Source organism: Bubalus bubalis, chromosome 23 (genome assembly GCF_019923935.1).
Source record: "Bubalus bubalis isolate 160015118507 breed Murrah chromosome 23, NDDB_SH_1, whole genome shotgun sequence".
Classification (NCBI taxonomy): Eukaryota; Metazoa; Chordata; class Mammalia; order Artiodactyla; family Bovidae; genus Bubalus; species Bubalus bubalis.
In genome coordinates, this window is record NC_059179.1 from 10089804 (window position 1) to 10113884 (window position 24081).

A 24081-nucleotide genomic window follows, 5' to 3' on the forward strand; every position below is an offset into this window, starting at 1 on the left:
CAAGTACTAGTTCATTAAGGATCTAAGTCATATTTCACACTTTAAAAATATATTCCCAGTCTTACGTAAGATGTGGAAACAAAGTGGTTTACATCGTGGTCACTGAATGGAAAATTCAGAAGATGCTGGCAGTGGCTGGCACATAGTCCACCCAGTAAGTGCTTTTCAAGTGAATGAGTGGATGAATGAAATGGTATCAGGAAGACTAGAGTTGAATTTGAGCTGGGGGGTGTTTCCAGGAATATGGATGAAGTTTTGCAACAAAGGAAAAACACCCAGCTTTGAATGCTGCTGACAAGCTGGTCTTTAAAGAAAATTACAACACATATGTATGGAGAGATGAGTCACTGGAAAAGAGTTATTGAACCTGACAGGCATGGTGAAGAGAACAGAAGTGGTCTCTGACTGCCCAAGAAATATGCTGAACATCTGCTCGGCATCAACCAGACCATCTCTGCCTTCTGGCTGATGGGATGTGCCCCTGTGTCAAGCCGCGGCCTCTCGCGTTTGGCATGTCATTCGGAGCTCTGAAAAATGTGGTTTCTGCAGAGGGTGAAGTGCCAGGTGTTCCAGGCATGCTCCTGTACAGTGTTCCCTAGCTCAGTGCTCTTCAAACTTTAATGAGCATATGAGTCACTTGAGCATCTTTTCCAAGGGCTGATTCTAATTTAATAGGTCTTGGGTGGAGTTTAAGATTGTGCATTTCTTACACACTACCAGGTGACGCTGATGCTGCTGATCTGAACGATACTTTGAGTAACAGAGTTCTAGGTGTTGCTCCATGGAAAAATACTAGAGAAGGCAACAGTTCAAAGTAGTTCTCCAGAGTTGTAAACACAGTGGGGGAAGGAGAGGGTGGGACAAATTGAGAAAGTAGCATGGAAACATATACATTACCATATGTCCACTAGATAGTCAGTGAGAATTTACTGTATGATGCAGACTCAAACCCAGGGCCCTGTGACTACCTGGAGGGGTGGGATGGGTGGGAGGTGGCAGGGAGGGTCAAGAGGCAGGGGACGTATATATACCTTTGGCTGATTCATGTGGATGTATGGCAGAAATCAACACGATATTCTAAAGCAATTATCCTTCAATTAAAAATAAATACATAAATAATGTAAACTGTAAAACAAGCAAACAGAAATACTGTACTGTATATGTGAAATGTGTTAAGGGAGTGTTAAAAGTTCTCATCTCCAAAAGAAAGAAAGAAAGTAGTTCTTGTTCGCTTCCTTAGCATTCTCTTCCGATCTAGGACACCCACTCAGGACCAGATTTCCAGCAGTGGGCTGGCCTCCCAGGTGGTAGTTATGATGCTTTCCTGGGGGCTGAATGGATTTGAGAGTCAAGGAGATGTTATGAGATTGCAAATCAAAGAGATCAAAACTCATACTTCCTACTGATTTACACCTAAAGTCCACACGAAGAAAATCTGAGTCACTTAGAGATTTATCTTCATTTCTAGGGCCTAGCACATAGTAGCAGAGAAGGCAATGGCACCCCACTCCAGTACTCTTGCCTGGAAAATCCCATGGATGGAGGAGCCTGGAAGGCTGCGGTCCATGGAGTCGCTGAGGGTCGGACCTCAGTGACTTCACTTTCACTTTTCACTTTCATGCATTGGAGAAGGAAATGGCAACCCACTCCAGTGTTCTGGCCTGGAGAATGCCAGGACGGGGGAGCCTGGTGGGCTGCCGTCTATGGGGTCACACAGAGTCGGACACGACTGAAGCGACTTAGCAGCAGCAGCAGCAGCACATAGTAGGCCATTCTATTAAAAATGCCAGATGAATGAACAAGGGAAAAGAGGAGAGACTGTAATAATAAAAAAATCTAGATACTACATCTCTCTAAAATAAGCTTTACTTACAGGATTAAGAACTATGCCCCAAAATCAAGTAAACAAAAATAGATGTGTGAAGGACCATACCTTAACACTCAGACATGTTACTTATGGAAAAATTCTAAGCCCTCACTTGGAGCCTATTTGTACTTTTTTTAACGTTTAAATAAAAGAGTGAAATGGTTTATTATCAATATAAACAGAATGATGTGATATCTCACCTTTTGTAAGATTTTACAATCTGCAATTCACTTTAAAAATAGGTTTACTGAGATATAATTCACATATCATAAAATTTACCCTTTAAAGGTGTTATTTGTGCTTACTTTACAACCTATTTTATAGAGCTTGGCTGTCTTAGTAGATGAGAAAAGGCAAGTTAAAGCGGTTTGGAGAGGACAAGAGACAGATAAAAGCAGGCAAAAGAAAAGATGGTGCTAAGAGACAAGGCAAAAATAATATTAAAAGAAGCACAGAGAAGTACCAAGAAAGTACAGTAATCTGGAATTATTTAGCTTGGTGGAAACCCATTTCTACTACACTTCAAAATATCCCAAGAAGATGGCTATATACAACCTGGGATAATAATGGATGTTTAGGTAAAGAGTCTGCCTGAAAAGCGGGAGGCCCAGGTTTGATCCTAGGGTCAGGAAGAACCCCTGGAGAAGGAAATGGGAACCCACTCCAGTATTCTTGCCTGGAAAATCCCATGGATGGAGGATCCTGGTGGGCTACAGTCCATGGGGTTGCTAAGAGTTGGACATGACTTCATTTTCATGGTGATGTCTTTGAATTGTCAAAGAGAGGTTGAGTTGTATTCAATGTACTCTGCTTAGGAAGCCAAGATAACTGTGATCTATTAACACATTTTCTTTACAAGGGTAATAAGAAATATATTTTTAAAGAAGTTTTGGGTGCTTTAAGGAGTACTCAGCTCTCTCCACAATGAGTCAGTCCACAGGGATTCCAGAAAGCACCGATGTTTTACAGTATGACCTGAGAGATGGGACCAAACTCAGCCACATGCACTTGGCCCTGCTGGCTCGTGGCAAGAAGTCCCCCTCAGCCCCACATGTGTGATCAAGGGTGTCCAGGCTTCGATCGCGGCACATCTTCCTCCCGTGGGTACCATTCTCCCCTTTCCTTTTGGCACCTATCTCCTGAGATCCTCCTGATTCTATAACTTAAAAGTTCCTCAGTGGGAATAAGAGTGGTCCTGAATCTGAGAGGCAAAGAAAATGCTGGAAGACTTTCTGTCAAATTTTCCTTTGGTTTAAAAATCTGAAATTCATTTTCTCCTCTGACCCGTCCCCAGCTGCCTGGGGAAGGAAAACACCTGGATACACAATGCCAGGAACCACTGTCTGAGCACTCTTACTTTTATACAGTTAAAAAATTTTTTTATTGTATTTATTTTTGCCTGTGCTGAGTCTTCGTTGCTGTGTGGACTTTCCTCTAGTTGAGGAGAATATGGGCTACTCTTCAGTTGGGATGCGCGGGCTTCTCATTGTGGTGGCTTCTCTCATTGTGGAGCATGGGCTCCAGGGCATCCGGGCTTCAGGGGTTGTGGCTCCTGGACTCTAGAGCACAGGCTCAGGAGTTGTGGCGCATGGGCTTAGCTGCTCCAAGGCATGTGGAATCTTCCAGGATCAGGGATTGAACCTGTGTCTCCTGCATTGGCAGGTGGATTCTTTACCACTGAGCCACCAGGAAAGCCCTGAGCACTCTGATTCTTGATTGTGCAACTTGCTTCCTAGTCTCTTGCTTTGAGGGGCTACATGATTATAGTGTTAGGCAAGTAATTTTCTGCACCTATGTTTCCTCCTTGTAACATGAGGATGGTAATACCTGCCCTGCCTTCTCACAGTGTTAGTGTGAGGTTTAATAATAACCTTAAAAAGTAGGTCAAATATATTGAGAACTTACTATTTTTTTTTCAGGTATCATCTGCATATTATCTCGCTTAATCCTTATATTAATGTTGGAAGTCAATAGCCTTATCATCCCTGTTTTGCAGATAAGAACACTAATTAATAGAGGTGATGGACCAAGATCACCATGGCTAAGAACTGGTGGGGCCTGATCTTGAAGACAGGACCTCTGAGTTCAGAAATTATATGGGATAATGCCTACAAAAGCATTTTTTGCAAGCTGAAGAGGTCTCAGAAATACATGAGGTTAATACTCTGTCTAGGATTAATTTATAGGACCACATTGGAGTCCACCTCCTACCTTTGTCTCCCTAATGTGGCTTTCCTGGTGCTTTTCCTTCCTAAGTGCACTTAGGAAACTTCACAGCTTTTCCTGTGAAGCTTTTCCAACAAAAACTTCTTATGTTGCTTTTCCTAATGGTTCTGGATCACTGGCATCTTTGGCTATAGGATCTTGGAGATCACTGCTGAAATTTGAGTCTTCGACATCACGATAATTGACTTGTAATGGCCTGACTCCTTACTGGGGAGAAATGCTTCCCCTGATCTTTGGAAAGGAAGCAGCCAAACTATTTTCTTCGTTATTATTGGGAAAATCAGCCACTGTACTTCTAGAATCGAAATGACCAGGATGACACCTTGCACAGATCCCCAGTGGCTGCTATTTTTCTTTTCCCTTCCCTGTGCACCATCTCAGATGGAAAACTGCTGCCTGGTCTGCTAAGGTAAGAAGTACTGCTGATAAGGGCTTCTCAGGGTTGTTGGAATAGTTTCAGGATTTGTGAATATTTCATTTTATCTCTGGACTTCCCCTTTATTGCAAAATATCTGTTTCCTTGGGTGTGCTTGCCCTACACAAGGAAAAATTCCACAGTCTCAGATTTCTTCCAGGCTACTTCCTGTTTCTTTCCTATGGTCATTTCTAGTCATCTTTGCCACGGTGTGTGACTCAGTCTGGGAGCATTTCAGATTTATCCAACTTTATCCCACTCATAAACATATATTACTTTTTTTTCCCCCTACAATATCTGACACAGACTATCCCAACTCTTGGTATGATTTTCTATTTAGAAGACCCAGAGTCAAATTTACAGTCAAGGGCTGTTCTTTTGGTTACTCTTCTAGCCCTTTCTCACTTCCATGCTTCAAAACCTCTGATGCTGTCGATACTTTGCCAGCCATCACCTACGGAAGCCCCTGATTCTAGCGGATCTTTCTGACTGACACAGCCAATTCCTCTTATATCACCGCCTTGACAGGATGCCATCAGCCTATACCTTCACCATTTCCCTTCCAAACCCACCATTTCACACTCTGCTCCTTCCTTCCTTTAACTTAATATGTTTGCTTTTCAGAAAACGATTAGGAAGAACTGATGGTAAGCACGCAACTGGAACCAAGGAAGATTGCCAGGCACCCAGATGATAGCATTCCTTTTTCTCAAATCAATAATTCATTTGGAACTAGGATGTTTGAGGAAAAGGAGACTCAGCCTGACATAGCCCTTCACAAACAAAAGAGAATGAGCAGGAGTTGAAAACAAAATACAGTTTGGGACATGGACCAAACAAAATGAAAACATCTTGCAGTGTGATAAAGACTGTGTAAACTTCTTTATGTTTCAATGGGATTGCTTTTGCAAAATGCAAGGGCATTGCTTATATTTTCTTTGAAATGTATCTGTGTTGAGTAAATACAGCAATTGTGGCTTTTGACTTGTCCTTCTACCCCAAAGTCTTACATAATTTTAATGCTGCAGTTTGATGGAGGCACAGACTTATATCATATCACATATGATATCATCAGATCACAGCAAATAAAATGCCCAGCAAAGGAGATTATTACCCTTACAGATGAGGACAGGTCCTGTCTTCCTCTGGAGAAGTCCACAGGATCAGAAATTTCAGGAATGATTTGTTGCTGTTCAGTCACTCAGTTGTGTCCGACTCTTTGTGACCCCATGGACTGCAGCCAGGCTTCAGTGTCCTTCACCACCTCCTGGAGCTTGCTCAAACTCACTTTCATTGAGTCGCTGATGTCATCCAACTATCTCGTCCTCTGTCATCCCCTTCTCTCCTCCTTCCTTCAATCTTTCCCAGCAACAGTGTCTTTTCTAATGAGTCAGAAATGACTAACTGACTTCAAATGTCCAGGATGCCCATACATGAGAACACTTGGGTCCCTTCTCTGTAAATGCTCTCTTTGTTCCCATCAGGTTTATTCCCTGCTTTTTCTGCTCTTTCCCATGCCCTAATTTTAGTCTTATTATGCTTGTGGGGCTTTGTGTTTAGTTGCTAAACCTGGGCCCTTTTCACATTCCTCTCAAGACAGGTGAACATATCAAGTGTCTGCATGAGTCACCCCAGTGAGGCCACCAGTTTCCCCAGAGAACAGTCCATGGCTGGGTCCCATTTTCCCATCTTTGCTCCTGGACCCTGAGCCATCATGGCCAAAGCTTGGTCTGCTCTCTGCAGTCTCAGCGCCCCAGTTCGAGATCTCAGCGACTTGTGGGAAGTTCCTCCTCCTCAACCCATCCAGCTGGATCTCCAACACTCCTCTGCCCATCTTTGCTGTGGAGGTTCATTTCCTTCCTGTTTTTTTTTTTTTTTTTTGCGGCCGGGGGGGGGGGGGGGAGGGGGGAGTAAAACTGCATTTATTCACAGGGAACATAGTATGTTGCCCTTGAGGAAATTGTTTTTAAAACATTTTACAAAATTTAACTGTATTTTATTAACACTATTCTATTAGTTTCTGGTGTACAGCTTCAGATTCTTTCCCTTTATAGATTATTATAAGATATTGGATATTGTTCTCTGTGCTATACAGAAAATCCTTGTTGTTCATCTATTTTATATACAGTGGCATGTGTCTGTTACTCCTGTACTCCTAATCTGTCCCTCTCTTCCCTTTCCCCCGTGGTAACCTTAGGTTTGTTTTCTATATCTGTGAGTCTGTTTCCGTTTTGTAAATAAACTGATTTATATTATTTTTTTAGATTCGCACGTAAGTGATATTATCAGCACATGGTGTTTGTCTTTCTCTGTCTGACTTACTTCACTTAGTGTGATAATCTCTAGGTCCATCAGTGTTGCTGTAAATGACATTATTTCATTCTTTTATATAGCTGAGTAATATCCCACTGTGGGTGTATACACACATACCACATCTTGTTTATTCATTCCTCTGTTGATGGACACTTCAGTTCAGTTCAATTCAGTTACTCAGTCGTGTCTGACTCTTTGCAACCCCATGAATTGGAGCATGCCAGGCCTCCCTGTCCATCAGCAACTCCCGGAGTTCACTCAGACTCACGTCCATCAAGTCGGTGATGCCATCCAGCCATCTCATCCTCTGTCGTCCCCTTCTCCTCCTGCCCCCAATCCCTCCCAGCATCAGAGTCTTTTCCAATGAGTCAACTCTTCGAGTGAGGAGGCCAAAGTATTGGAGTTTCAGCCTCAGCATCAGTCCTTCCAATGACACGTAGGTAACTACTATTTCTTAGCTATTTTGAATAGTGCTAATATAAGCATTGTGGTGTGTGTATCTTTTGGAATTAGAATTTTCATCTTTTTCCAGATCTATTCTCCAGAGTGGGATTGCAGGATCATGTAGTAAGTCTATTTTTCACTTTCTTAAGGAATCTCCATACTGTTCTCCATAATGACTGTATCAGCTTACATTCCCACCAATAGGGTAACAGGGTTGCCTTTTCTCCACACCCTCTGCAGCGTTTATGGTTTGTAGGTTTTTTGAGGGGTACCTCATTGTTGTTTTGATTTGCATTTCTGTAATAATTCCCCATGTGGAATACAGTCTCTGGGTTGCAAAGAGTCAAAACTGAGCACGCTCACACACAATGTTCTTTCGTGTGCCTGTTGGCCATATGTGTGTCTTCATTACCCTTGATTTTTTTTTTAATTTAGAAGGTTTTGCCTATGGGCAGGTTTTCTCACACTGCCTCCTCTCTCTTTGTCCTGTTTTCCTGTGTGTCTGACTCTCAGTTCTACATGTGTATCTTATCTTGTATGAAATACCTGCTATGAAGTAGTATTGTCACTTCCTAGTAAATTAAAAAAAAAAAAATCTTTTTTTTTTCTATGAATGCAAGAAAGGACCAGAGCTTGAAATTCAGGAAACACCTAGAACCCAAGAATGTAGCGAGGAATGAATGGGGAAGAATGAATGGGGAAGAATGAACGGGGAAGTGGGTGTAGAAGAATGGGGAACTTAGCTGGACTTGGCCCTCCCCCTCCTCCCAGAGACCCGGTCCCACCTTGCTTGTTTCCTCTTCCCAGCTCTCCTCCCTTACGGCTCCTTTTGCAGCCTATAATTTCTATAGAGCCACCACTTCCACTCCTCTATGCAGTGCAGATTCTGCCCCCGCCCCAGGCAAAATCAAAGCTCTTTCTAAAATGCAAATGCAGATTAATTTTCACAGCAGGGGAGACAAAAATTAAGAAATTAATTAATTATGTTCTATTGATGTTTCTATTTTCAAGGATAAATATTTCTTTGATGATGTTGTCTTGAGAAAGCACTTGCTAAGACAGGCTCCTGTTTATGAAACAGAGGGCTTGTAGACCACGAGGGCCAATTTTCTCTTCCTGATGACCATGAGAACGGCACGATGTGTTACTTAAAGAACATAAGACAAAAATTTTTAAAAACGAGTGTGAAGCTAGAGGCGTATGTTACAATAGTTTGCTACTTGTTCTCCCGACTGCAGATGTGCCAGAGTTTAATCTAAATTGTACACAATCAATAATTACACCTCTTTGTGGCTACTGAAGTCACTGGCCTTGATTTCTCTCTGTAGGACCACTAGCTGACCGTTTAGTCTAGGGGTGGGCACTGTGGTATTTTCTTGCAGAAGAAAAGGATCTCGTATCAAAGGCTGCATATTCTAAGTTTTCAATTGCCTTCACTAGAAGTGACATGCATCTGATGGTTTGGATGGCTTAAGAACTTCAGCAAGACTGCTCTACGTACATTTTTAGTCACATTCAAAATGAATATTCCCGTACCTAGAGGTAGGTTTGAAACAAAGAAAAGTATTTTGTCATTCATGGGCTCAGTGACACTCATTCTTTACTCTCTTGACCAAGTTTGTGTATATGTATTATTTCTTTAATCTGCCTATGAAGCAGGAGATGCGGCAGGAGCCTCGGGTTCGATCCCTGGGTTGGGAAGACCCTCTGGAGCAGGAAATGGCAACCCACTCCAGGATTCTTGCCTGGGAAATCCCATAGAGAGAGGAGCCTGGAGGGCTATAGTCCATGGGGTCACAAAGAGTTGGACATGACTAAATGACTAAACAACAGCAACAATTATTTCTTTGGCTTTGACTTTTATTGGTATCTAGATTTAGCTACTGGCTCTGCAGCTCCTGATAATAATTTAGATAAAATTTTAGTTTATTTCTTTATTATACATTTGTGAACTGCTAAGAAAATAGCCTATGTATAGCAAGATCCACATACAAGATTGTATATTTATATACAATCTTTAGTTTGCCTCCTGAGTGCATGCATGGCAAGTTGCTTTAGCTGTGTCCCACTTTTTGCAAGTCCATGGCCTATAACCTTGCCAGGCTCCTCTGTCCATGAAATTCTTCAGGCAAGAATACTGGAGTGGGTTGCCATGCCCTGCTCCAGGGGATCTTCCCAACCTAAGGATCAAACCTGTGTCTTCCGAGGCTCATGCATTGCAGGTGGATTCTTTACCGCTGTGCCACTGGGGAAGCCCTGCCACCTACTTCTCTTCCAAGTGATATCTAAAGGCACCTGCTTTATCCCAGACACAGATGCCTTTTGAAACTCCAATTTGACAAAGGAACTTTTTTTTTTTAATATAAAAGCAGCCCCAAATCAATAGCTTGTACTTTCTTGCAGCGCTGTCATTTAGAAGTGATTGACCAGATACTGTTCAGATTGAGGTGGTTTGATTTGTTTCCTGTCGAGGCTCCTCTATCAGGCATTACTGATTTTCTTCCTGGCTTTATTTGGCACCATGCCATAGTCCATCAAAAGAGAAGCTTGTGATCAAAAGAAGGCTGGAGTTTTAAGGAAGATATTTCATTATCTCTTACAGTGCAGAAAAAAGAATTTTTGAATCACAGATGATGAAGCAAGAAAATTAGCAACATGAAAATAAACAGACATGTGGTTCTCAAATAGCAGATTACTGTTCAGGAACATTCCTGAGTAGAATATCTAACTATCTTAAGAAAGACTTGGTACAGGACTGAGGGCAACAGCCATGGACACCTTAGGCTGCACCTCTGCTGCAAATAAATTAAGGGTTTTGCCTAAGGCCATGGCCTTCTATCCTAACATTATCCAAATTATATCTATCCATCATTAGTCCTACAAGGTATGGAAAGTTTCATTGGTTGAAGCTATTTGAGATACAAATTCACAAACACATTAGCAATCAGAAATCATTTAAAATGTTGTTCAACCCCATCTTTCTCAGCCACTCTTCCCTCCTCTTCTCCCACATCAGACCTGTTTCTATCCCATGGAGGTAGAGCCCACTGACCACATTTTGGGAACACACTATAATTCATTATTCCTCAGTTCTCTTGTGTGGGTCCTGCAAACTGCATTGACCACCTGGTTGCTTTTATGAAGAGGAGTGTTCTTAAGACCAGACACTTTCTTACAATTTGATTCTTAACATGTCTATTCTTCTACTCTTGGCCACCTGACATTTATCATTTCTCACTGAAAAAAGGGGAAAGAAAATTGGAAGATGCCTTGATGCTACTAAAGAATTGTGGAAGACTCATCGTATCACTTTGCATTCCATTTGTTCTTTCTTCAACAGTGAATTTAGATGGCTGAACACCAGGTTCTCTCCCTTCCCCAAGGATTGTCCCAGCTCAGAGCTTCTGATTCCACTGTTTCAGGTTCCTTCTGCCCCTCCACACCAACAACCTCACATCCTCATACCCAAGAAGCATCTCTCTAGGGGTTTACAGTCTTTTTTTCTTGGAATCTTCAATAACTGGTTAGAGGAGATCAGTGGGCCCTCTTCATGTCTTTGGAGAGCATCAGTGAACATAGTTTTGCTGGATGTCTAGTCTTTAGCCTGCAATTTTCTGAACAATCTTTCTTCCCTGCACCTGAGGCTTAAAGTTCATTTCCATGATAAGAGTGGGCCACCAATGCAGATGCAATGTCATCAGTTGTCAAGGTCTGTGTTTCTTTTAGACAGTAGCTGAGTTAATTATTCAAGATTATATTTCAAATAAAATCAAGAAAAGAGAAAGAAAATTTCATGGTCATCTCAGTTACTGTCTGGAAGTGAGATTTTCTTTCTTTTTCTTTCCTTCATTTTATTTGAACTATAACCTTGAATGATTCCTTTTCTTTTCCAATTTTATTTATTTTTCTTTTCCAATTTTTCAAACAAATTGCATATATACATATGCACACACATTTTCATACACACACACACACACATACACACACACACACAGAATGCATTCATGGAGGAAACTAAAAATCATAATTTCATGACCTGGGAATCAAAACAGTTGACCTAGAGTTTTTAGATTTCCTATAACTCTATATTTCTGTTGTCGGGGGAAATTTATTTCCTATTATTGGCATTGCTTTACATGGTGAGGAACAGCTCCCCACCCTGCCCCCACCTCTGGCTATAACACTCCTAGACTCTCATTCCTATCCCCAGCTTGACTCCTGGGGAGAGGGGATGTCTCTGGACTGGCAAGTTTGGGAGAGGAATTAGGTATGAAGCGCCCAGCTCCTCCTTCTGTTGGAGTGTGCCCCTGCCAGGAACGTGTGGGCCCACTTGCTCTCAGTCATGCTGCAAGCTCAGGGGTAAGTCTACGGGAGCTCGCTGGGGAAGCTGGGTGGTTAAATCATGCTGGTTAGGAGTCCACGATTAGGAAATTTGTTTACCAGCTGATGTAAACCACAATATACGAGAATTAGCTTTTGCTCAGCCTTGCATCAAGAAAAGTGAAAGTCGAGTCTTCATTCGCCTTTGTCTTTTAGGTTGAGCAGGAAAAGAAGACTGTTGTTTATGAGCCCTCGGAACTCTGCTGTCCCTAACTCTCCATTCCACCTTGAGTTTTGTTGGACTGGCTGAGCTGAGGACCAGATGCAGTAAGTGCTAAAAATGTGGCCCCATCTCTCCCTTTCCTTGGAGTCTATTTGCACATTATAATGCAAGGGGAGTTTTGTTTTATCACGGTAGAGATGGGAGGAGTTTGGACCAATGAGGAAAGCAGAAAGGCTGGGATGAACAATATAGTATTTTATCCCTGCCTAAGTCTTTTATTGGATTTGAACATTTATGGTTAGAAGAATGAGGGCCCCAAATCAGAAAATCACAGAAGTCAAGAGAGACAGTCAGTCTCTGGCTCAAACAGAGCTCCTCTGGGCCCTAGTGACAAAGGAAGGTCCAGAATTGGAGAGGGGGACATTTTTTCAACCTCTGACTTAAACCTGGTAGTAGTTTGGCTGTTTAACTATTGGAAGTCAATCCAGGGCATAGGTGATGAGGTTTTGACTGAACGCAATGGTGACAGCTGAAGTTTCGTGGTCAGAGGACATTGACAAGGGGACCAGCATGCTGAATGCTGGGAGATGCTGATGGTGGGATACATAAGACAATCCTTGGAAAACTTTCTAAAATTATGGAGGAATATTTTGAAAGGGCCTAATTTCTAGGAATTATCCTGATAAGAATCTGTGTTGTGACAGCCATCAATTACCTGATAAATATTTACCAAGTGCGTACTATAAGCCAGATATTCTTCTAAGTGCAATGGTATCAAGGTGAACAAGACAGATAAAGATTTCTTTCCCCAAGGAAATTAGACTCTAAAAGGGGAGTTAGATAAATTTGAAGATGATGATGGTGATGATGATTACTTTTATTTGCCTGAGACATCTGTATGCATTTCTGTGTGTACTGTATTAATATCATATACATATATGCATTAAATTTTTTATAAATGTAATATATCAGAATACTTTTCTGTACATAGTATACTTGAGTACCATTTTTAATGCCTACATAACATTTCTGCAGATAACCATGTTCTCCCTTCTATAACCCACATTTTACATTGGACATTTGCTATGCTGTATCATGAATGATGTTTAATCCCAATTTTGTGATTCCAGCCACACCCCTCAAAGTCCCCAGGATATTCCTTGCATCCCTGGAAGCTGATTGGCTGTGCTCAGTCTCTTCTGTAGTCCAGTTGCCTTGGAACTTAGGGTGGCCCCTCTACATGGCTTAGGCACAACTTCAGCCTCTCCTGCTGCTCCAGGCAGAGTATTTCTTGGCCAGTGACTGCTTTGTGGTGGCAAAGCTGTGCAGGGTCTTGTGATTGAATAGGCAGGACAACTCTTTCATCCACATGACTTGCCTTCTTCCCAAAGGTTTCCAGGGTGGTGTTCCCTGGGCCCCAGAGTATTGCAGAGTTTAGTGAAATTACTCTCTCAGTTTTGCCTTCTTGCCTAGCCTCTTCCTGGGTCTCAAATATGCCTCTATAACTGGGTGGGGGTAGAGGAAAGGTAATAACTTTCATTCTGCCTAGCATCTCTATATCCCTTGAAGGTGCAAGCCTTTATTCCTCAGCTAATCTTGACCTGCCTGCTTTCTTCCTTCTGGCTGACCTGCTTCGAAGAATGCTTTTCAGTCTCTCACTCACCTCTTTCACTTCCCTCAATCTGGACTTCTATACCACTTGACCAGTGCCCCATACAAGCTTTGCTTGCTTGCTTTTATTAATTTTTATTGGCATATGGTTGCTTTACAATCTTGTGTTAGTTTCTGCTGTGAAGCAAAGTGAATCAGTTATACATATAGATATACATATATGTATTTGTGCTCAGTTGCTAGGTCATGTCTGACTCTGTGACTTCATGGACTGTAGCCCTCCAGGCTCCTCTGTTTATGGCATTTTCCAGGCAAGAATACTGGAGTGGGTTGCCATTTTCTCCTCCAGGGGATTTTTCCCAACCCAGGGATTGAATCTATATCTCCTGCATTGTCAGGCACGTTCTTTACCACTGAGCCACCAGGGAAGCCCACAATACGTATACATATACATGCTGCTGCTGTTGCCAAGTCGCTTCAGTAGTGTCTGACTCTGTGCAACCCCAGAGACGGCAGCCCACCAGGCTCCCCCGTCCCTGGGATTCTTCAGGCAAGAACACTGGAGTGGGTTGTCATTTCCTTCTCCAATGCATGAAAGTGAAAAGTGAAAGTGAAGTCGCTTAGTCGTGTCTGACTCTTAGCCGACGACCCCATGGACTGCAGCCTACCTATACATATACATAAGCATATACATATACATACGCATATACATATACATATGCATATGCATATACATGTACACAATCCTTGTGTTTTTGAATTTGCTTCCCATTTAGGTCACCACAGAGCACTGAAAAGACTTTCCTTCTCTATACAAGATGTTCTCATTAGTTATCTATTTTGTACATAGTATCAGTAGTGTGAATGTGTCAATCCCAATCTCCCAATTACTGGCTATTTCTGATCCCCAACAGGAAACACAGCTCAGGTTCTCTTGCAGCCAGCCCTATTGGTGCTCCAAACATACTCAGACCTTCCTGAACCCTCAGCAGCAAATGTAGCATGGCAAGAGGATTTTCCTGCTCTGATGATCTTAATAATATGCATATTAATTTACATGTCCCTGATTGTTTTCTTAAGCTAAAATTCTTTGAAGCATGTTTAAGGGATTTTGATACCCATTGTCACACTTGGCTTGACATCAGGCTAGCTTTAGCATCAAAAGCCTAGAGCACAGAGGGCTTGTTCTGTTTTGAGTACAGATGTTACACAAAAATGTTAGCATCAGTCCTCTCTTTGGTAGAGTAACTCAGCTACCAGATGCTCAGGGTCATTGGGGGGGAAACTCACAAATGTATGTCTTATTATTTTTTATTTTTTCACTTCCTACTCAATCTGCCCAGTGGTCATACATTGTCCCAGGGCTTCAGTCCAGCCAGGTGGGAGGGAAGTTCTCTGACAGCACAGAAAAAATGGGTTCAGTGTTATTTGTGATGGACACACTCTGAGGAGCCGAGTCACTGCTCTGTGAATAGTCTGGCATTGGTGCTTTCAGAGGACAGGGCTGCTGAAGGATTCCTGTATGTTTTTTCAAAAGCCCGGGCCCTTTGGATTTCTCCATCCTCTGGAAGCATGTGCTGGAGGCATCCCCAGGGAAGAAGCACACTTGGTCTGAGAATGGCATCTGCTCATCGGTGGCTATTATGAGCCCCACTTGGGCTGGAGGTCCTGCCTGTGGTGAGAACCAACTGTCCTGGTTTGTTCAGGACAGTCCTGCTTTTAGCACTGAGACTCCAGGCAAACTGGGACAGCCGGGTGCCCTGTTCCCAAATAAACGGCCCTCTCTGGGACACTACCGAGTTAGACAATTGGAAGGTAGAGATAGTGACTCTGGGAGGGGTGTCTGTTTAAAATGTGGTGAAAATAGTTGGGAGCAGGAAAACAGAAGCCCTGGGCTGAGTTCATCTCTTTCTCTTGTGAGTTCTCATATCCTGGGGGGTTAACATGCTTCCCTGTGTGTTCTGTTTCTCACCTGGAACACCTGAGTAGTAAGTTTGCCCTGCCTGCCTCAGAGAACGCCCACGAGGATCAAGCATGAGGTTGCCTAAAAAGCACTCTGTAAACTGTACGAACTTGGTCAGTGTAATGTAGTTTTATTGTTCTAAGGAATTTATGGTTAATGATAGTCCCAGTGGTGATTGATCCCATTTATTCTGAATTTCATCTCTCAGCTCACATTTAGTTCAGGGTAAATGAATACACATGTCAAAAGTCATAGACTGGCTGCGGTGGCATCTGAGATGGTGGTAAGGGGCTGGGTTTCTAGCAGAGCTGGATGAGCCTTGTGGAGCTGCTTCGAGGCCATCTTGAGGAAAGGCAGGGTGGTTACTCCTGGTGCCTCCAGGCACCTCCACCATCTGTGGGTTTTCTTCCCCCTGCTGTCTCAAAGCAGGAAGGATGAGATGGGGGTGAAGGTGGATTGAAGATTGATTCAATTCTGTCAGTTATGGAACCAGCTTATCCAAAGGTCCATCAGTAAATGACTCAAGAATGTAAAAAATGAGAACGAATGCTTTTTTCCTTTCTTTATTTTTTCCATTTTGTAAGAGCCCAGTTTTGTGAAATGGGCCTTTGGTGAGTTGTGTTTTAAAGGAGACACTCTGTGGAACACAAAACACGATGGGCCGTGTGAATCGCTTTTTGTGTTCTGGGTTTTGGGTGCCCGCAGTTGCCTGACTGCTGCTCACTGCTCGAGAGAGAGAGGCACAGAATGGAAAAATGCTGTAGGCATGACAGAGGACCCATTATCTCAAAATAATTCTTCCCTTTTAGAAAGTCACCGCAGCCAGGCTGGGGGCAGAGAACAGATGTGGCTCCTAGTCAAGAATACTTAGAACCCAAAGGAGAAATCCAACCACAGAAAAAGCTGACACCCGGGATGAAAGGCCATGGGGGGCACGGTCCTTACTGAGCTGTGATGTCTAGCCCCTCAAAATGCAAATGCTGTTGTCTGCAGCACAAAAGCACTGATTTTCCCTTCAACAGAGCTGGTACTATTAAAATAGCATGTCTTGCGTGTAGTTGCCGCACATTCTTTCCATTTTTTTTTTCCTGTGTGAGTCAGAATGCAGATTCTCGACAAGGCCGAAAAGAAAGCCAGCCATCTCATTTACATGGGCATGGAGTATCCACATCTGGATAGAATTAGAGCAAGCAGGAATTATTTGCAGCATTTAAATATAGGCGTGCAGAACTGCTTTCTCTTGACCATATGAGGTATTCACATATAATTCCATGAAAGCAAAATGTGAAAAGTCTACTTCTTATTAAAAGAGGATGTTACCAGTGTGATTCAGCCATTACAGGAACTGACCCAAATCTGGAGATTGACAATGAATGGCATGAGGCCGCCACATTCTCACCACCTCTCGGATGCCCAGTGTTACACATCACTGTTGGAAGCTGCTAGAACCCCCTATGTCTGTGCTCATAGGCTGGCAGGATCTGAGTTCTGTCCTACTTGGAATTCCCAAGCCTGGTAGTGAGCTACAGATGCTGGGAAAGCTGGATGGAAAGCATTGATGGTATCAGGTCCCACACTGGATGAATCTTGTGCATATTAATCCCAGCATCAACAGACATGTTTTCAGTTCAAATAAAATGGAGGGAAAGAGAACATGAATAACAGATACCCAGGCACCAGGAAAGAGACTATAAATAGCTGGCATGTGTGTAAGTTCGTTGCTCACTTGTGTCTGACTCTGCAATCGTATGGACTGTAGCCCTCTGGGTTCCTTTGTCTATGAAATTCTTCAGGCAAGAATACTAGAGTGGGTTGCCTTTCCTTTCTCCAGGGGAACTTCCTGACCCAGGGATTGAACCCAGATCTCCCACATTGCAGGCAGATTCTTTACCTTCTGAGCCACCAGGGAAGTCAGGCACTAGAAAGACCAGGGGAAGGATAAATGGCAGCCTTCTGGAGCTGGGGCACATCAATTCCTCATTACTGGCATCTAAGGAAGAACTGTATGGCTTTTACAGCTGAGCAGATACCCTCGTCAATGTGTGGATGGTGGTGATACTGCTAAAAAGCTCAGTGAGGAAACTGGCAAACAAATAAAGAACATGATATTGTTAGAGGGCTAACAAGGCAGAAAATAAATATCATTGTGTGGACTTGTTCTCAAAACGACACACAACGTTTTAGGAGAATGCTCAGTTCTGTGGATTTCCTGAATCCCACTTTTTCCATGTTAGATTTGTGTCAGGTGACATCTGGTAGAATTTCAAGCATCTGGCCTTGACTTTGATATCCTTCCCTGGGTTCCCAACAGGCTTTTTGAAGCACTATGGTAGTGTTATTGTCTTTACAGGTGACTCCATCGGAATTCTTTTGGGGAAAGGTGTCTATTTAGGAAAAATCCTTGATGCTGTTAGTGATAAAAGGGAGGCTCAGAAGGCATAGGTTTAAAGGGCTGAGGGGAAGGGAGGGGAGAGCAGACTTGCCTTACACTGGACATGGACTGACATATGAGAGAGTGGTGTCAGAAGAGAGAGCACAGAGGGTGAGGAGAGAGGAGACGATCAGACTGGAAAAGGTACCAGCCTGCAGTCGGTTGGGTTGCAGGAAGACAAGAGGGATGTCTACTATCTAGCTTGAAGTTGCTGTCTTTGTTGTGACGGAAATCTTGCCTCCCCAAAGCCATGGCTTCATAAAATCAACCTCTCAAATACAAAGTGCCTGGGGGAGGGAATTTTGGGGATCAAGGTACTGATTTGGGTTGATAAATAATGAGTTGGGAGATAAACTGCGGAAACAGGAATTTGGAAGCAGAGGTATGGGAAAGGCAGTTAGTTCATTCCTAACATCCATTCTTTCTCTTTCCTATCATTAAAAAACCAATTGAGTTTTAGCTGGGTGCATTCTTGTCCAGATAGAGACTACTTTCTAAGACTTTTTTTTTTGGAGTTATGACTGAACATATGATTAATGGATGGCTAATGGCTGGGGTAAAAATAATATGTACTATTCCTAAGTCGTGTCTTTAAAAGAAATGAACATGCACTTCCCTAAGTCCTTCCTCATTTTTGTTGGCCAGTAAGTGATGGAAGAATTGGAGTAGCCACCTTGAACGTAAATAGGGGAGTCTCACATTAAGGATCATTAGAACTGCTCTATTCATCTTGGATTGTCAATGTTTGGACTGTTCTGTGAAAGAGAGAGATCCAATCTGAGATGCCATCAGTTGCAAGAACCCTATTATTTCATATAGCCTCAAGAGGAAAAACACACATAGCCAATCAAGCTATGACACAACCTGAAGATACAATTAATGATAAGGCACATTCCCATTTCAGAATTGCTTAAAAGTGAAAACAATATTTTAAAATGGTTAAAATATGATAAATGTGTCCTGTTTAGGTCACTGCATTTTGGGTTTTATTGTGATAGCAGCTTGTGTTATATCCTACCTGACACAGAATTTGCAATCAGAAGTGGGGTGCTACCGTAACAAAGCCAAAAATAAGTGGCTTGGTGACCTGGTAGTGGGAAGCAAGGAAAAACATTGCAAACTAGAAATCTGGGGATTCTGGCTATGTGATGGCAAACTATTCAGGAAAATTGTCTACAGTGAAGTCTTGGGAAGATAAACTGGATGGTATGAAATCCAGAAATTTTAGTGAAACTGGTTGGGAAAACGCAGAATGTTGATGTAATCAACAAACATTTTGCTACTTATACGCTGATGACCTCAGGCGAATGAATTACAAAAGGTGACTCATGTTTTAAGGGGCAGCCTTAGCAGGTGATAATATTATAGCCCTCAGACCTCCCAACTGTGTCCCAGTAAGACTTCTTGTCCAGATATGGGAGCTGATTCAGAAGCCAAAATCTGATGAAGGGTTTTGCTATTCCACTGAAACCTATTGTTGCAGATCATTTCAAGGGAGCCAAAATTAGAAAGAGAGAGTGGGGAGGGGAGCACAAAGATGAGTAAATATAAGATCAGTTTAAAAAAACACAAGTCTGAATGAGCTCTTTGGCCATAGTTACATATACATGGAATCAGCTAGAACCAAGTAGCCAGAAGCCTGTAATTCTTTCCTTCCCCAGAACAACCCTAATCCCCTAGATATGTCCCAAGCAGGAAGTGAGTTACTAAAGCTGTACAGCTCCCAAGGAAGGTCTGCTCTTTGCCACTCATTTCAATATAAGAAAGAAGGAAGAACTTCACAGTGGGCAGGAGCAGGATCACACCAAGGATATTTATTCAGTCCGGGGAGGGGAACTTGGGTCATTGCTGCGGACAAGTGGCTGCTGTGTTTTCCCATATTCCCTTTGCCTCATGGGAGTTTTAAATTGCCATCTGTTAGTTTCTCCTCTGCCACTGTCCATAGGGTATGTGTGTGTGTGTGTGTGTGTGTCTGTGTGAAAGAGGCAGACAGGACTTTAGTAGTGAGCCCCAAGGAGCTGCATCTAGACCACAGGAAAGATCTCTCCTTGTTGGACAGAGCCCAAACTTGAAGATAGAAACAGCAACCAGATGGAACATTAGACTGAATCCCTCGGGGTGGGGCAATATGTCCCATGATATTTATGGGATAAAGGGTGTGAGTGAATGTTGGAGTGGTTGGAGATGGGGACCGTGGCAGAGACTACTGGTTGTCCTCCACCAACCATTCTCTCCTCACTTGACTAACAGAATGTCCTGTCTGGAGTGAGACCTATGACGGCCTAGGTAACAAATGCAATTCCGAGCCTCTTGCATTTGAAGCCAGTTGTGCAATGCAGTAATTTCTAGGTAATGAGATATGAACAGATATGAAGAGCACCACTTCTGCATCATGCCTTTGTAGGGCATGAGTGTGAACTCTGCACGTCGTTTCCCGCTTCCTGCTGCCTGGGATGCAGATGTGGTAGCAAGATCTGGACCAGTCCCCTTGAGCTCAAGCGCACGCATTGAAAATGGCAGAGTGTCTTTACCTCCCTTACTCTGGCAACCCCTGGATCACTGCTTGAGAGAGAATAAACTTCTACTTTGTTTAAGCCACTGCTGTTCTGAATCTTTTTATTATAGCAGCTGAGACTGAACCCTAAGAAATAAAAGTAACCGTAGGCATGCCCAACCCAAGAATTCACAGAAATCTGAAGAGCTTCTGCACCAGAGATTCAAGCCAAATCTTATCTCTATCTCAAGGGGCAGATGAGGAGAGAAGATAAAATCTAGATCTCCTGTGGGCCTTCCATTTCCCAGAACAGACCAGAAAACCCAGACAGGAAGTGGAAACGCTAGTATTGCCTCAGCAGTTGAAAGCTGGAGGCAACATGACCTTCTCTCTCTGCCCAGAGAATTTTTATATGCTAAGTGTCATCAGGTCCCTTTCTGCCACTATTGCTTATAAACTAATACTTTGCTTCTGTCAGGGAAAGGAAGAGAGGCCATTTTTCTTTTCTCATAGAAAATTTTATCCAATTGTTTTTAAACGAAGAGAAATGCAAAGGATATTTTATTTCTAAATTTGTCAGTCACTGAATCAAACTGAAAAAGTTCTGTTATGGTTTTCCTGAGAGAGCTTACACAAAACAATAATTAACATCTCTTGGGATTCTTGGAGCAGTCTCTCTACATACATCACCCGGACGCTGTAGCCACAAGTGAAATGGAAAATGTAGCTGGCATTGCTGACTCCAGTCAGGCTTTGATAAGGGCGACTGAAGTAGTCTGAGCACATGGCCATTAAATAAATGCGGATCCAATCACCTCTACTCACAGAAACACGGCCGTTTTACATCCAAATGAGCCTTGACCGATCACTTGGTTCTCGTTTTAGATTCGAGGGAAACTGGAGTGACTTGATGGTGTGGGGCCTCAATGGGACTGGAGTGTGGTCCCCTGACATCCAGCTCATGGTTCTACTTCACTTGGTCCCTTTTAGAACCTCCATCAGGGCCTTTATGACAGGAGAGACCCCCAAGGTGTAGGACTCCCCCTGTGATTTTCCACAGATTGCTTGGGAACTCTGAGTTGAAGTTTACCATATCCACTCCTCCTTTTTTATCGTTTTCTTCTTTGTTTTCAGATATGAAAGTATGATAACACACTTACAGGAGAATTGGAAAATACAGAACAAAGTTACATATAATTACACTATATATTACAACTACTTTTAAAGTAGATACATTAAGAGTTTTAGTTGTAGTTTCAATATCAAACTCTCAAAAATTAATGGAATGAATATACAGAGAAGTAGAAGGATCTAGTAGACCTGAAGACCACCATGAACCAATTCAACATAATTAAGATTTATACAATTTTCATACAACAGTAGGATTACAAGTTCTATTCAAGTTCCCATAGACTACAAACTAGGAGACACTGGGACATATCCAAAGACATCAAACAAGGTACAAGCATTTCATGGTCTAAAGGTTTTGAAATCATACAGAGTCTGTTCTCTTGCTGCTGCTGCTGCTAAGTCACTTCAGTCGTGTCCGACTCTGTGAGACCCCATAGATGGCAGCCCACCAGGCTCCCCCATCCCTGGGATTCTCCAGGCAAGAACACTGGCGTAGGTTGCCATTTCTTTCTCCAGTGCATAAAAGTGAGAAGTGAAAGTGAAGTCGCTCAGTCATGTCTGACTCTTAGCAACCCCATGGACTGTGGCCCACCAGGGTCCTCCATCCATGGGATTTTCCAGGCAAAAGTACTGGAGTGGGGTGCCATTGCCTTCTCCGTCTGTTCTCTTATTACCCTCCTTTTTAGAAGAAGTTTCCTCTCTTTAAGGTAGGTGGTCTTCCCGGCACTAAACAAATATTTATAGAGCATCAACTATGAGTCAGGTACTATGTAGATGCTGAAGACACAGCAGCAAGAAACAGACAAAAATCTCTGCCCTCTTGGAACTTAACAGAAGAGTAAACACAATAAAATATTGATATGTAGAATGTTAAACATGCAGTAGAGAAAAGAAAACAGAGGGATGGAGAGTGTCAGACTCGGGGTGGGGGCCTAATTTTAAAATGGGTGACCAGGGTGGGCTTCGCTGAGAAGTTATTATTCCCACAAAGTCCTGGAGGAAGTCAGGGAATGGACCGTGCAGCTATTTCAAAGAGGAGGCAGCTGGTCAAGGGGAAAAGCCAACTCAAAGGGCCAGAGGCAGAAGGGTGCTTGGCTCGTTAACAGAACTTTAACTTCTTGAACACTTTATAAATGGTCATGATTCTATTAAGCAAGCTTTCTTTCCTTTCCTTTTTTCTCTTTTGTTTCCCTTCTTTTTCTCTCTTCTCTCCTCTCTTTCTCCTTCCTTCCCTCCTTCCCTCCCTTATTCCCTCTGCCTTCCTTCTTTCCTTCCTTCTTTTCCCTCTCTCCTTCCCTTTCTCCCTCTCTCTTTCTTTCACTGATAATATCCTAAACAGTGCTTAGAAATGCTGTCTCCTTTACATGGTTCTCTTACAAGTCCTATTACTAGCACACACCAAATGTATGTGTTCTAAATGCTTTGTATGGTTCATTCACTGAAACCTCACAACAGTCCTAAGAAGCAGGTAATACTATTAGACTCATTTTACAAACTGGGACACATTGAGCTTACATATGGCCCATGGTTAAACCTGGTAAAGCAGATAGTAAAGATGAGACAACATTGGAACCCAGGGATTGTGGTACCCTAGATTTTGGTAGGAAAGCATGTACTTTTTCACCATGATGTTATAAGACAACCCACCAGTCTGCTACTGATGGGACATAGTCTGAGTTGGGGTCAAAGGCTTTGCTAGGTCTTCTAAGAATAAAGCCTACATTTGCTAACTGATTCTAAGTATGATCCCCAGGGTGGAAGTGGATCTTCCATAAACAGGAATAGTTGCCGAAGGGAAAGAAACCCTCTGTTTTCTTTAGAACAAAAACATCCAAGTTACATGGGAATGCACCACATGATTTTTGTGAATTGAAGTCAATTTGGCACCAAGAGAAATAACCTTAGGAACAAAGTTTGTATACAGTGTGTTCTTACGGAAACCACAGTTAGAACGTAGAGTAAACTGTTAAAGACAGACCCTTCTTTCTGGAGTTGCATTAGCTGTCTTTGGGTGGGGATAGCAAATTGTTTCGTTTATAAGCTTTGTACATCAAAAGCTAGATCTGCTTACACTTTAAAACCAAAAGGAGGAGAAAGACTTATTTTTAGCTATCTGAAATTTAAACCAAACCCAACATTGACATATGGAAGTCTCAGGCTGCACCATGTCAAAAAATTTCTCAGAGATGACATTGAGTAACAATTTATTATTGCTTATTGTAGAAAGTCAGTGAAGTTCCTCTCTTGTAACTTGGTTTAATGGCTACTGGGCTCTGTGCTAAAGATATTGGATTTCTCAGAATTAGGGCAGGCTGCGTGGGATTGGTGTTGTCATGCGGGAACTGAGTTGAGTCCCAAGAGAATGAGAATATCTTTTGATCTAGAAGAAACAGTTTCTTGTGTTTTGGGTAGGTCAACCAGCTGGCCAAAAAGCTATCTGATTCAGCTTGTAAGAGAAAGGTTTAATTTTTAAGTTATGTATGTGTTTGGTATAGTATATACTTAGTCATTTCAGATACATTAAAATCTATGTATTAATCTAAAAAAATTCACCAGTAATCTTCAACCTCAAATAATTGCTCAAAATTTTGGGTAGACTTTTCCACCTAGGCAAATATATAAATATTGAATAGCTATAGAGAT

General features: G+C 42.5%; 1 long non-coding RNA gene across 3 annotated transcripts in view; it reads left to right on the top strand.

Annotated features, from left to right (window-relative positions):
• LOC102405918 overlaps positions 1-24081 on the top strand; it is a 68887-nt gene that overhangs the window by 43298 nt on the left and 1508 nt on the right. The window contains exons 1-3 of one of the 3 annotated variants that reach the window (XR_328823.3): positions 11213-11624; positions 11802-11912; positions 20218-20377. This is a non-coding gene — a long non-coding RNA (uncharacterized LOC102405918). Of the gene's footprint in view, positions 1-11212; positions 11625-11801; positions 11913-20217; positions 20378-24081 lie in introns of those variants that run through there. The other 2 variants (XR_003106157.2, XR_003106159.2) reach the window with 2 other exon arrangements.